The following is a 12,906-nucleotide window of genomic DNA, read 5'->3' as shown; positions in this document are numbered from 1 at the left end:
CTATCTTTTTTAAACCCACGTATCATCTCATTTAGTACGTATCAACTAAGTGGATATTATTATCTCCATTTTCCCTTGAATTTGCAAGACCTGGATTTTTTTCAAATATTGTTCTAGGTTTTATTGATTTAAAAATGATCTGTATTTTGGTTATGAAAGTGTTAGTCACTCAGTTGTCTGACTCCATAAAATGGAGTGACCCCATGAACTGTAGCCTACCAGGCTTCTCTGTCCATGAAATTCTGTAGACAAGATTACTGGAGTGGGTTGCCATTCCCTTCTCCAGGGGATATTCCAAACCCAGGGATCAAACCTGAGTCTCCTGCACTGCAGAGATTCTTTACTATTTGAGCCACCAGGAAAGCCCATACATTAAAACAAGTAAAATTATTAATGAGTTTTAAAAACACAAACTTACAGAAGTTTTCTAATAAAAACATTTCTTTTCATGTTTGGTTCTCTGAAGATATGTTTTTCGATATCCCAGCCATATTAGTGGCTCCTGGACACTTGAAATGTGGTTTGTGTCACATGTCAAAATGATAATAGCTGAATATATTCAGTTAAGTAAAATATGACCTTAATTTGACTTGTTTTTACTTTTTTAATATACTTACTAAATGCTCTAATGAAACTATCCAGAGCTTTCCAAAGAGGTCTATTTTTGGTCATTTCCAGCCTCACTCAGTCTCAGAATTGACTTGCCACGTATGTTTCATCAGAATAAGGAGATTAGAAGCACTGATTGTTTCCTTGAAAAAGAAATCCTTTCAACCATACTTTTCTTTCTTGGTCCAGTTTCTTTTTCACCCATGTAATTCTCCATGGCAAAATCTCAGTAAGTAAATCTTACTTACTTACATCTTCTCCTTTGTTGTTGCTTCCAGGGAGGCAATGAGGCCTTTGCATATGCTATTCCCTTTTCCTGGAGCACTCCTTCTCACTCCCACTCCCAGTATCTGCCTGACTTATTCCCTCACTTCCTTTAGGTCTCTCAAATGTCACTTTATCCACCTATATATAATATCACTCCATCACTTCCCAGACCCCTTATCCTTCATAATTGTTCACCATAATTCTTAACTCTAGTTGATGTATATTTATTATTGGTTGTCTTTCCTCCTGTAAGCAGGGACATTGTTTATTTTGTACATATGAACCCCCATCATAGTATAGTGCCTGGTGCATAATAAGCTTTCAACAGTTTTTGAGTGAATACTTCAGCAACTGAATGACATCAACCCCTCTGTCAGTGTCCCTGAAATTCTCTTGGCCTTCTTCTTGTTGCAAGATGGCTACAGCAGCTCCCACCATCATGTCCTTACATAACCACGTATAGAAGTAAGGAGCAATGGGGAGAAAGACTTTTCCTCCTGCACTGCTCTCTTAACAGGGAGAAAACAGGGAGAAGATTCTTCTAGAATTTTCCAGCAGATTTCCCTTCATATTTTATTGACTAGAACTGGGTCAGGGGTTACTTCTATTTGCAAAAGAGGCTGAGAAAGTGAGTATTTGGCTTTTCTAGGCTTTTAAAGAAGGACACAGGCAGGTGAGAATCCTATGACTAATGAAATCAATTTTATGCTGATAAGATTATGTGCTTCCCATACTCCAGTTACATCACACAACTGAGTAGAGACTTAGTAAACCGTAAGACTCAGTAAACCAGAAGCACTCAGGAAGCGCTTTCACCCTGTAATGCCTGTTTCTTCCACCCTTCACTTCTTGAAAATGTAGCCATCTATATGACTTATCTTTCCAATTTAATTACAGTTTCATTAAATGAAAATATTTTCATATAATTATGGGAAAAAATCACACATGTAATTCTGTTAGAGAAGGTTGGTAGAAGGGTATAACAAGGGAGAGAACAGAATTGTTAAATAAAGGAAAATGACCAAAGGGACAAGCCCAGAAGAGCTGAGAAAAGGTCTGCTGTGTCAGTGGTGGGAGTTGGGGAGTAAGGACAAAAGCCAAAAGCCATATTTACCTACTTGATATCACATTCTTATTCATGATTTGCAAAAGAATAAGACCAGGTTTTGATGTAACATTTGGACATATCTTTCTCTCTTTAAATGATTTACCAAAACTTGGTTCTTGGCAGGTTGATACTATAACCCAGGACAGTGTCCTTCAAGTTCCAAGGGAATCTGGAAAAGACTCAGATTTTGATGCCAGATAAGCTCTCCTCTTCATGTCTTTGATGAGCAATCAGTGGCGTAATGTATCAACTAGAGAGTGAAGGCATAATTCAGGTCTCATATGTCGGGCAATAGATGAGAAAGCAATCTGTACAGAACACCAAGTATGGAGGGAGAGAGGAAGCAAGAAAAGCCTTCTTACCTTCTCATCTCAAGCACTTTGCATCCCATGCATCTAGTTCTCTGGTGCAAAAGAAAATAATGGCTCTGAATCTCAGAGCGCTAGAATCAGGTCTGAAAATGTGGACCTGAAGATTACAGATGCTAACACTCCCAGACTTTCGAGTAAGTCCTGTATAATACAATCATAAGACACCATGTAACTCCATTGTTTTCTCTTGCAGCCTTTTAAAGAGTAAGCAGAGGGGTTTTTTGTTTTGTTTTGTTTTATGTTTTGTAATGATAGTTATGATGACATGTGACACAGGCATTTTGAGCTTTGTGATATTTGATGCCTAGCCACTTGGATCTCTTTTTCAACGAAGCATGGATGGGAAACCGGTAAAATAAAATTAATAAAAAATGAGCACTAGCTGTGAAATCTTTTGTCAAATGTGACATCTGGGATAAGGACCCAGGCCTGTTGCCCCCTGGTCCACAGATAGTACATCTTATCAAATTGGCATGTTCTCCAGTCTATTAGAAAATGGCTTTCAGTTCTTTTTGTGGAATAATCAACACCACCGACAAAAAGATACTGGATATTAAAGGTGAACACTTTGCCCTTGAGTTAACTTGATTTCCATCAAATTCTAGTGCTTGCTGTTTATGAGCCTCTGGCCAGGCTGCACTCTGAAAGGTAAGAAAGACAGATTGCCTGGAGGTGGGCTCCAGCTCTGCCATATGTAGCACTGTGATTGTGGCAGATTACTAAATCTCTCTGTTCCCAAATTTCCCAACTTTTATGAAGACCTATCTTTTTAGATAAATGTGAGGATTAAACAAACTAATAAATAGTAAATACTTAGAAAGTGCTGTTTGCTAAGTTGCTTCAGTTGTGTCTGACTCTATGCAACCCTATGACTGTAAACTACCAGACTCCTCTGTCCATGGGGTTCCAGGCAAGAATACTTGAGTGGGTTGCCATGCCCTCTTCAATACTTAGAATAGTACCTGGCAAATGTTATGTAAATGTTAGCTATTATTGTCATTGTCCCTACCCAAAGTGGTCAGTGAGTAGACAGAAGGATATAATGGAGGTGGATTTTTGACTAAGTAGATTTAAGGACACAAAGAAAACATAAATATTTTGTTTCCAAATAAAAAAAGAATTGCAAAAGAAATAATAGCATGATATTTACTTCCATATGTCTTACTTACAAAAGACGTTACCTTATGTAAAATGGATCACAGATGCCCATATATCTCTAGCTGGGACTATTCATAAAACTTGACTGTCTGGAAAATTATGCATATTCATGTGTATATGTAAAATTAGACATAAAACAGTGACTTCAAGTCACTGAACTACCTGGAAAATTTATCCAGAAACCAATCATTCAACTCAGGAAACGAAATTGTTGAAATCAAGTTTTTGGCTCAGGTGACCCTTTTCGTTTTGTTCTTCTCTGTCCACACTTATCGGATTGATTGCATTAGGATCACAAAACCACCTGAGATATCTTCTGGGCTGCCTGGAACAGCTTCCCTCCCAACGTTTTTCTTTATTTAGCAGATTACTAATCTTAACTCTGCCCAGGGCAACCTGAAGCACTGCTTCTTAAAGAACTTTGAATAGTGATTCTCTGTGGCTTATTGCTACAGGAAATGTCAAGAATCCTCAGACTACTGATTCTCAGTATCTGTCTTATCCTGCTAAGGCTGTCCTTTTACAGGCCAGTACCTGGGATTTTGCACATAAACTACAGAGCTGTTATATCCGAAACAAAATGACCTGCAATGGGCAGAGGGGCACAGACATATGTAAATGCGGTGGATGTTTCCTGATGGGGCTGCCACAAAGGAGTCCAACCATGTCTGCTTGCGGGTCTTTGCAGTAGGTACCTCAGTTCAGTTCAGTTCAGGTCAGTTACTCAGTCGTGCTCGACTCTTTGTAACCCCATGGACTGCAGCACACCAGGCCTTCCTGTCCATCACCAACTCCCAGAGTTTACTCAAACTCATGTCCATTGAGTCGGTGATGCCATCCAGCCATCTTATCCTCTGTTGTCCCCTTTTCCTCCTGCCTTCAATCTTTCCCATCATCAGGGTCTGTTCCAGTGAGTCAGTTCTTTGCATCAGGTGGCCAAAGTATTGCAGTTTCAGCTTCATCATCAGTCCTTCCAATGAATATTCAGGACTGATTTCCTTTAAGATGGACTGGTTGGACCTCCTTGCAATCCACAGAACACTCAAGAGTCTTATCCAACACTACAGTTCAAAGGCATCAATTCTTCTGCGCTCCGTTTTCTTTATAGTCCAACTCTCATTTCCATATGTGACTACTGGAAAAACCATAACTTTGACTAAATGGACCTTTGTTGGCAAAGTAATGTCTCTGCTTTTTAATATGCTATAAGGTTGGTCATAATTTTTCTTCCAAGGAGCAAGCATCTTTTATTTTCATGGCTGCAATTACCATCTGCAGTGATCTTGGAGCCCCCCCCCCACCGCCGCCAAAATAAAGTCTCTCACTGTTTCTATTGTTTCTCCATCTATTTGCCAAGAAGTGATGGGACCAGATGCCATGATCTTTGTTTTTAGAATGTTGAGTTATAAGCCAACTTTTTCACTCTCCTCTTTCACTTTCATTAAGAGACTCTATAGTTCTTCTCTGCTATCTGCCATAAGGGTGGTGTCATCTGTCTATCTGAGGTTATTGATATTTGTCCTGGCAATGTTGATTCCAGCTTGTGCTTCTTCCAACCCGGAATTTTGCATGATGTACTCTGCATATAAGTTAAATAAGCAGGGTAACTATATACAGACTTGATGTACTCCTTTTCCTATTTGGAACCAGTCTGTTGTTCCATGTCCAGTTCTAACTGTTGCTTCCTGACCTGCATACAGATTTCTTAAGAGGCAGGTCAGGTGGTCTGGTATACCCATCTCTTTCAGAATTTTCCCCAGTATGTTGTAGTCCACACAGTCAAAGGCTTTGGCATAGTCAATAAAGCAGAAAGAGATGTTTTTCTGGAACTCTCTTGCTTTTTCGATGATCCAGTGGATGTTGGCAATTTCATCTCTGGTTCCTCTGCCTTTTCTAAATCCAGCTTCAACATCTGGAATTTCACAGTTCATGTACTGTTGAAGCCTGGCTTGGAGAGTTTTGAGCATTACTTTGCTAGCGTGTGAGATAAGTGCAATTGTGTGGTAGTTTGAGCATTCTTTGGCATTGCCTTTCTTTGGAATTGGAATGAAAACTAACCTTTTCCAGTCCTGTGGCCACTGCTGAGTTTTCCAGATTTGCTGGCATATTGAGTGCGATACTTTCACAGCATCATCTTTTAGGATCTGAAACGGCTCAACTGGAATTCTATCACCTCCACTAGCTTTATTCGTAGTGATGCTTCCTATGGCCCATTTGACTTTGCATTCCAGAATGTCTGGCTCTAGGTTGGTGATCACACCATTGTGATTATCTGGGTCATGAGGATCTTTTTTGTATAATTGTTCTGTGTATTCTTGCCACCTCTTCTTAATATCTTCTGCTTCTGTTAGGTCCATACCATTTCTGTACTTTATTGTGCCCATCTTTGCATGAAATGTTCCTTTGGCATCTCCAATTTTCTTGAAGAGATCTCTAGACTTTCCCGTTCTATTGTTTTCCTCTATTTCTTTGCACTGATCACTGAGGAGGGCTCTCTTATCTCTTCTTGCTATTCTTTGGAACTCTGCATTCAAAGGGGTATATCTTTCCTTTTCTCCTTTGCCTTTCACTTCTCTTCTTTTCACAGCTATTTGTAAGCCCTCCTCAGACAAACATATTCCTTTTTTGCATTTCTTTTCCTTAGGGATGGTTTTGATCCTTGCCGCATGTACAATATCACAAACCTCGGTCCATAGTTCTTCAGGCACTCTATCAGATCTAATTCTTTGAATCTATTTGTCACTTCCACTGTATAATTGTAAGGGATTTGATTTAGGTCATACCTGAATGGTTTAGTGGTTTCCCCCACGTTCTTCAATTTAAGTTTGAGTTTGGCAATAAGGAGTTCATGGTCTGTGCCACAGTCAGCTCCCAGTCTTGTTTCTGCTGACTGTGTAGAACTTCTCCATCTTTGGCTGCAAAGAATATAATCTGTTTTTCGTATTGACCATCTGGTGATGTCAATATGTACATTCTTCTCTTGTGTTGTTGGAAGAGGGTGTTTTCTGAAGAGGGTGTTTTTGCATTCTCTTGGCAAAACTCTATTAGCTTTTGCCCTGCTTCATTCCGTACTCCAAGGCCAAATTTGCCTGTTATTCCAAGTATTTCTTGACTCCCTACTTTTGCATTCCAGTCCCCTATAATGAAAAGGACATCTTTTGGGGGTGTTAGTTCTAGAAGGTCCTGTAGGTCTTCATAAAACTGTTCAACTTCAGCTTCTTCAGCATTACTGGTCTGGGCATAGACTTGGATTACTGTGATATTGAGTGGTTTGCCTTGGAAACGAACAGAGATCATTCTGTCATTTTTGAGATTGCATCCAAGTATTGCATTTCAGACTCCTTTGTTGACTATGATGGCTACTCCATTTCTTCTAAGCTATTCTTGCCCACGGTAGTAGATATTTTAGTCATCTGAGTTAAATACACCCTTTCCAGTCCATTTTAGTTCACTGATTACTAAAATGTCGATGTTCACTCTTACCATCTCCTGTTTGATCACTTCCAATTTGCCTTGATTCATGGACCTAACATTCCAGGTTCCTATGCAGTATTGCTCTTTAAAGCATCAAATTTTTCTTCCATCACCAGTCACATCCACAACTGGGTATTGTTTTTGCTTTAGTTCCATCTCTTCTTTCTTTCTTATTTCTCCACTGATCTCCAGTAGCATATTGGTCATCTACCAACATGGGGAGTTCATCTTTCAGCATCTTATCTTTTGCCTTTTCATACTGTTCATGGGGCTGTCAAGGCAAGAATTCTGAAGTGGTTTGCCATTCTCTTCTCTAGTGGACGACATTTTGTCAGAACTCTCCACCATGATCCATCCGTCCTGGGTGGCCCTACACCGCATGGCTTATAGTTTCATTGAGTTAGACAAGGCTGTGGTCCATGTGATCAGATTGGTTAGTTTTCTGTGATTGTGGCTTTCAGTCTGTCTGCCCTCTGATGGAGAAAGGTAAGAGGCTTATGGAAGCTTCCTAATGGGAGAGACTGACTGAGGGGAAAATTGGGTCCTGTTCTGATGGGCGGGGCCGTGTTCAGTAAATCTTTAATCCAATTTTCTGATAGGTGGGGCTGTGTTCCCTCCCTGTTATTTACCCAGAAAAACATCTATTTCTGCTTTATTGACTATGCCAAAGCCTTTGACTATGTGGATCACAATAAACTGTGGAAACTTCTGAAAGAGATGGGAATACCAGACCACCTGATCTGCCTCTTGAGAAACCTATATGTAGATCAGGAAGCAACAGTTAGAACTGGACATGGAACAACAGACTGGTTCCAAATAGGAAAAGGAGTACATCAAGGCTGTATATTGCCACCCTACTTATTTAACTTATGTGCAGAGTACATCATGCAAAATGCTGGGCTGGAAGAAGCACAAGCTGGAATCAAGATTGCCAGAACAAATAGCAATAACCTTGGATACTCAGATGACACCACCCTTATGGCAGAAAGTGAAGAGGAACTAAAAAGCCTCTTAATGAAAGTGAAGGAGGAGAGTAAAAAAGTTGGCTTAAAGCTCAACATTCAGAAAACTAAGATCATGGCATTCGGTCCCATCACTTCATGGGAAATCGATGGGAAACAGTGGAAACAGTGTCAGACTTTATTTTGGGGGGCTCCAAAATCACTGCAGATGGTGACTGCAGCCATGAAATTAAAAGATGTTTACTCCTTGGAAGGAAAATTATGACCAACCTAGATAGCATATTAAAAAGGAGAGATGTTACTTTACCAACAAAGGTCCATCTAGTCAAGGCTACGGTTTTTCCAGTGGTCATGTATAGATGTGAGAGTTGGACTCTGAAGAAAGCTGAGCGCTGAAGAATTGATGCTTTTGAACTGTGGTGCTGGAGAAGATTCTTGCGAGTCCCTTGGACTGCAAGGAGATCCAACCAGTCTATTCTAAAGGAGATCAGTCCTGGGTGTTCATTGGAAGGACTGATGCTAAAGCTGAAACGCCAATACTTTGGCCACCTGATGCAAAGAGTTGACTTATTGGAAAAGACTCTGATGCTGGGAGGGATTGCGGGCAGGAGAAGAAGGGGACAACAGAAGAGGAGATGGCATCACTGACTCGATGGACATGAGTTTGAGTAAACTCCGGGAGTTGGTAATGGACAGGGAGGCCTGGCATGCTGCTATTCATGGGGTCATAAAGAGTCAGACACGACTAAGTGACTGAACTGAACTATGGTGGAGGTAACGAAGATTATGGTGACCTCCTTCAAAAGGTCCCATGTATGCACTGCTACACTCCGTGCCGCCAGCCCAGCAGCAGGCCACCACCAACCCATGCCTCCGCCAGAGACTCCTGGACCTCAGGACTGTTTAAACACATCTTTAATTACTCATGCTAATTGGGAGTATGGTCTGTTATCAATATTCATGTTGACCATTGGCTATGACTCCTAAACTAGTTGGAAACAGTGCTAATGTCTCCAGAATGCCTGTAAACTACTGGGAAAACAAATACATAAAAGAGTAGAAGCAAATTTAAGGGGAAAAACATACAAATCAGCTCTCCTATCCAGGAAACACCCATTGCTTTACCGGGTTACCTTTTCAGGCCCGCCTAGCATCACTTTTCTGGGTTTAACCTTCATGGCGAACCAGAATTATTTCTTAGGCAGCTCTGATTATGTCACTCTCCTGATTAAACCTTTCTGTTCCACCTGTGAGATAAAGTGTAAATTCCTCAGCCCTTCACTTCCATCTTGATGTCAGATTCCATTATACCTTTCAGACTTCATCTCTCACCTCTACCTCTCTCTGCCACCCTTCCAGCCTCAGTCCCTACACCATATGTTTTAGCCACAATGAACACTTAGAATTCCCTGACCATGACGCATGTCATCTTGTCTCCTCAACCACTGTGCCCTTACGACTTCTGTTTAAGTGATAAAAGCGCCTCATATCTCAAGGGGTAGTTTAAATATTACTACACCAAAACCAAACCAGCCTGTCCCTCTTCTTACAATTTCTGTATAACTTTCTAAGACAGTACTTGTCAGATGTGCTTTGATCTCTTTCCCAGTTGATTGTGAACACCAGAATCAAAACTATTGATAGTTTTGTAGTTTATTATTCATATTTTGTTCCTAATACCTAACTCAGGACTGCAGATGTATGAATGTATGCAGTGGTTAAATTAATTTTAGTGGGATGAAAATATGAAGGAGCTTGTCTTTGTTTTATGTTCTGTCTCCCTACCACCATTTGGCACTTCTCACCAGGGATTCATTTTGCTAATCACAAGTGCCAGTTCCCATTGCTCTGATACCACATCGCAGCAAAACCTCAGATGCCAATGAAAGTAAGGTGACTCTCACTAACTCCTCCAGGGTAAATGAAGGATGTTCTGTGGAAGCTGCTAACACAGAATTATGACCTGATAAAAACAGCTGCCCTGTCTCACCTGCTGTCATCACTACCATTCCAGAAACTGCTTGCAAACTCGGCTTTCTGACAACTAGAAGCTGTTCAGCATCCTCCCTGCTGATTTGCTTTCTGGCAGAGATGAAAAGGCACCAGCTTGTAGTCAGAAGGCCTGAATTCTGGTCTTGGCTCTGCAGCTTGAAATGCATATGACTTCATGTAGGACACTGAGAGCTGTGTCTCTGTTTCCTTGTGTTCAAAACAAGAAAAGGATCCTTTCCCCGCTCCTACTGACCTTGCTTATGAAGTTTAGAGAATGTAAAGAATTAGAAATCCTTTTACAAAATAGTAAACTCATTAGATAGCATATTAAAAAAGCAGAGATATTACTTTGCCAACAAAGGTCCATCTAGTCAAGGCTATGGTTTTTCCAGTAGTCATGTATGGATGTGAGAGTTGGGTTGTGAAGAAAGCTGAGGCCCAGTCTGCTGGAGAAGACTCTTGAGAGTCCCTTGGACTGCAAGGAGATCAAACCAGTCGATCCTTAAGGAGATCAGTCCTGGGTGTTCATTGGAAGGACTGATGCTAAAGCTGAAACTTTGGCCACCTCATGCGAAGAGTTGACTCATTGGAAAAGACTCTGATGCTGGGAGGGATTGGGGGCAGGAGGAGAAGGGGATGACAGAGGATGAGAAATCTAATCACTGACTAATCTAATCATCTAACCACAGATTCATGCACATGAGTTTGGGTGAACTCCGGGAGTTGGTGATGGACAGGGAGGCCTGGCGTGCTGTGATTCATGGGGTTGCAAAGCGTCTTACACGATTCAGCCACTGAACTGAACTGAAACTCATCAGAGGGATGGTGGTGGTGGTTGTGGTGGTTTAGTCACCAAGTCATTCATGTTTGACTCTTGCAACGCCATGGACTGTAGCCCACCAGTCTGCTCTGTCAGTGGGATTTCCTAGGCAAGAATACTGGAGGGGGTTGCCATTTTCTTCTCCCGGGGATCTTCCCCACCCAGGGATCAAAGCCAAGCCTCTTTTATTGCAGGCAGTCTGGTGCATTGCAGGCAGGTTCTTTGCAGCTGAGCTACCAAGGCTTCCCCATCAGGGGAACAGTGGGTAGTAATACAGTATTATTTACACTTTAGCCCTGGTGGTCTGGTTTTCCACAATGGTGTTCTTTAGGAAAATCAAATTAAGTACAATGTCTAAAATATAGGAATTTCTACAAGAAGGTCAAACTGAATGCAATGCCTGATAAGAGCCAACAATTTCTTTATCCATCCACCTGCTGATGTATGTTTGGGTTGTTTCCAGTTTGGGTCTATTACAAATAAAGCTTCTGTGAACATTCACGTACAAGTCTTAGTGTATGCTTTCTTTTTTCTTGGGTAAATAACTGGGAGTGGAATGACCGGATGATACATTAAGTGTAGGAACATGATTTTTTTAATGACTGTACAGAGGTCCTTTATTTAGCTGTTCATAATTTTTAAGCAATATTCCATTGTTGAAAATTAGGACCTTTCTGATTTTTCACTATTTTAGCAAGTAATATATGATTTTTTGGTTGAAGAATGTGGTTACAGACATTCAACTTGAGAAAAAAAAAAAACAACACCTAAAATAATGAGGAAGAAGGCATTGTGAAGGAAACCTGGAGATGAAGAGTATGCTGTTAGATAATTCTGGGTTTTTCAGTGATTGCAAAGCAAGCATTTTGTGTTGTTTACTGGGAAGCAAAGTGGCATGAGACTTTAAATGAACCAAAACTTGAATTTAAAGTTTATTTCACTGTTTTGTTGTCAAGTTTATGGAAGCATGATTTCATCATAATATTCCTTATGAGGCAACTGCAATAAACTTAGGTGTAGTCTTTTGTTTCTGGAAACTATAATTAGCCATCTGGTATACTTTTAACATTGTGTTAAATTAAAAAAAAACTTAAAACATATAAATATAAATAAATAAATACAATGCCTGAGATGTATTCTATGATCCAGGTAAAAGACCAACCTCTACCACCATAACCTGGGACCTTTGCTAGGCGGTCTCCATTCAAAGTACATTAGCCAGTTGTCACCAGAAGCACCATTTACATGTAAGACCACATGTGCAGACTCAGTTTAGCCCCAGGAGACTAGAGACCAAAAAAATGCCACAACCTAAAAATGCCACCATCAGAGAGGGGACTGGCTAGTCTGTGTGGATATTTCTGATGCTATTCCTTGAGTAATGAGGTGTTTCTATGTCATTAGACATAGAATAGGACATAAAGTCTTATTCTACTTAGAATAGGACTATAAATCTATTTTGATTAGAGTCATGAAAAGTCATGTGGGATAAGTGATAAGGAAAGTTGCTGTCGAGAATTGCTAACAGAATAGCTAATAGAATTCTCTGGGGAGAGTAGCTAATAGTGTGATTAGTGTGTACCAGGCACGATCCTCTGGGCTTTTCCTGCGTTTTCTTAACCCACAGTCCTTTGAGGCAGAGTTCCCTGACAGTGCTATTTTATGAAGAAAATGAAGCCATATACTCAGAGAGGGTAATGCAAGGATTCAAACCCATTCTACAGCCTGGACGCTTAACTCTCCGTCAGGTCCTGGTCTGTGTGAGGTCCACTAGCAGCTAGAATTTCCAGGAGGATTATTGAGAGTTATTTGGGTGGGAGTGTCAGGTGTTCATTTACTCTGTATGGTTTCTCTGTACAGTCAACCTCAATAAACTGAGGTGAGAGGAAGCACCTGGATGCTTATTTTTTTAGATTGCTGTCCAATGGCTACTTGCCTATCCAAAAATTTCTCTACTTCTTGTTCAATAAAGAATCCCACTTTTATATGAACTGGCAATATGCCCATGTACAACTTATAATTATCAGACTTCTCTAATGCATGTATAATGATGTTCTGAGTAGGGAGATGGTAATGGAAGCATTACTATGGAGTAATTTTGTGATTTTTCCATAAAAGGGAGTTAACACAGCTAGGAGGTACACT

This window comes from Oryx dammah, unplaced genomic scaffold (genome assembly GCF_014754425.2).
Source record: "Oryx dammah isolate SB20612 unplaced genomic scaffold, SCBI_Odam_1.1 HiC_scaffold_2, whole genome shotgun sequence".
Lineage (NCBI taxonomy): Eukaryota > Metazoa > Chordata > Mammalia > Artiodactyla > Bovidae > Oryx > Oryx dammah.
This window is presented reverse-complemented; position numbering follows the sequence as displayed.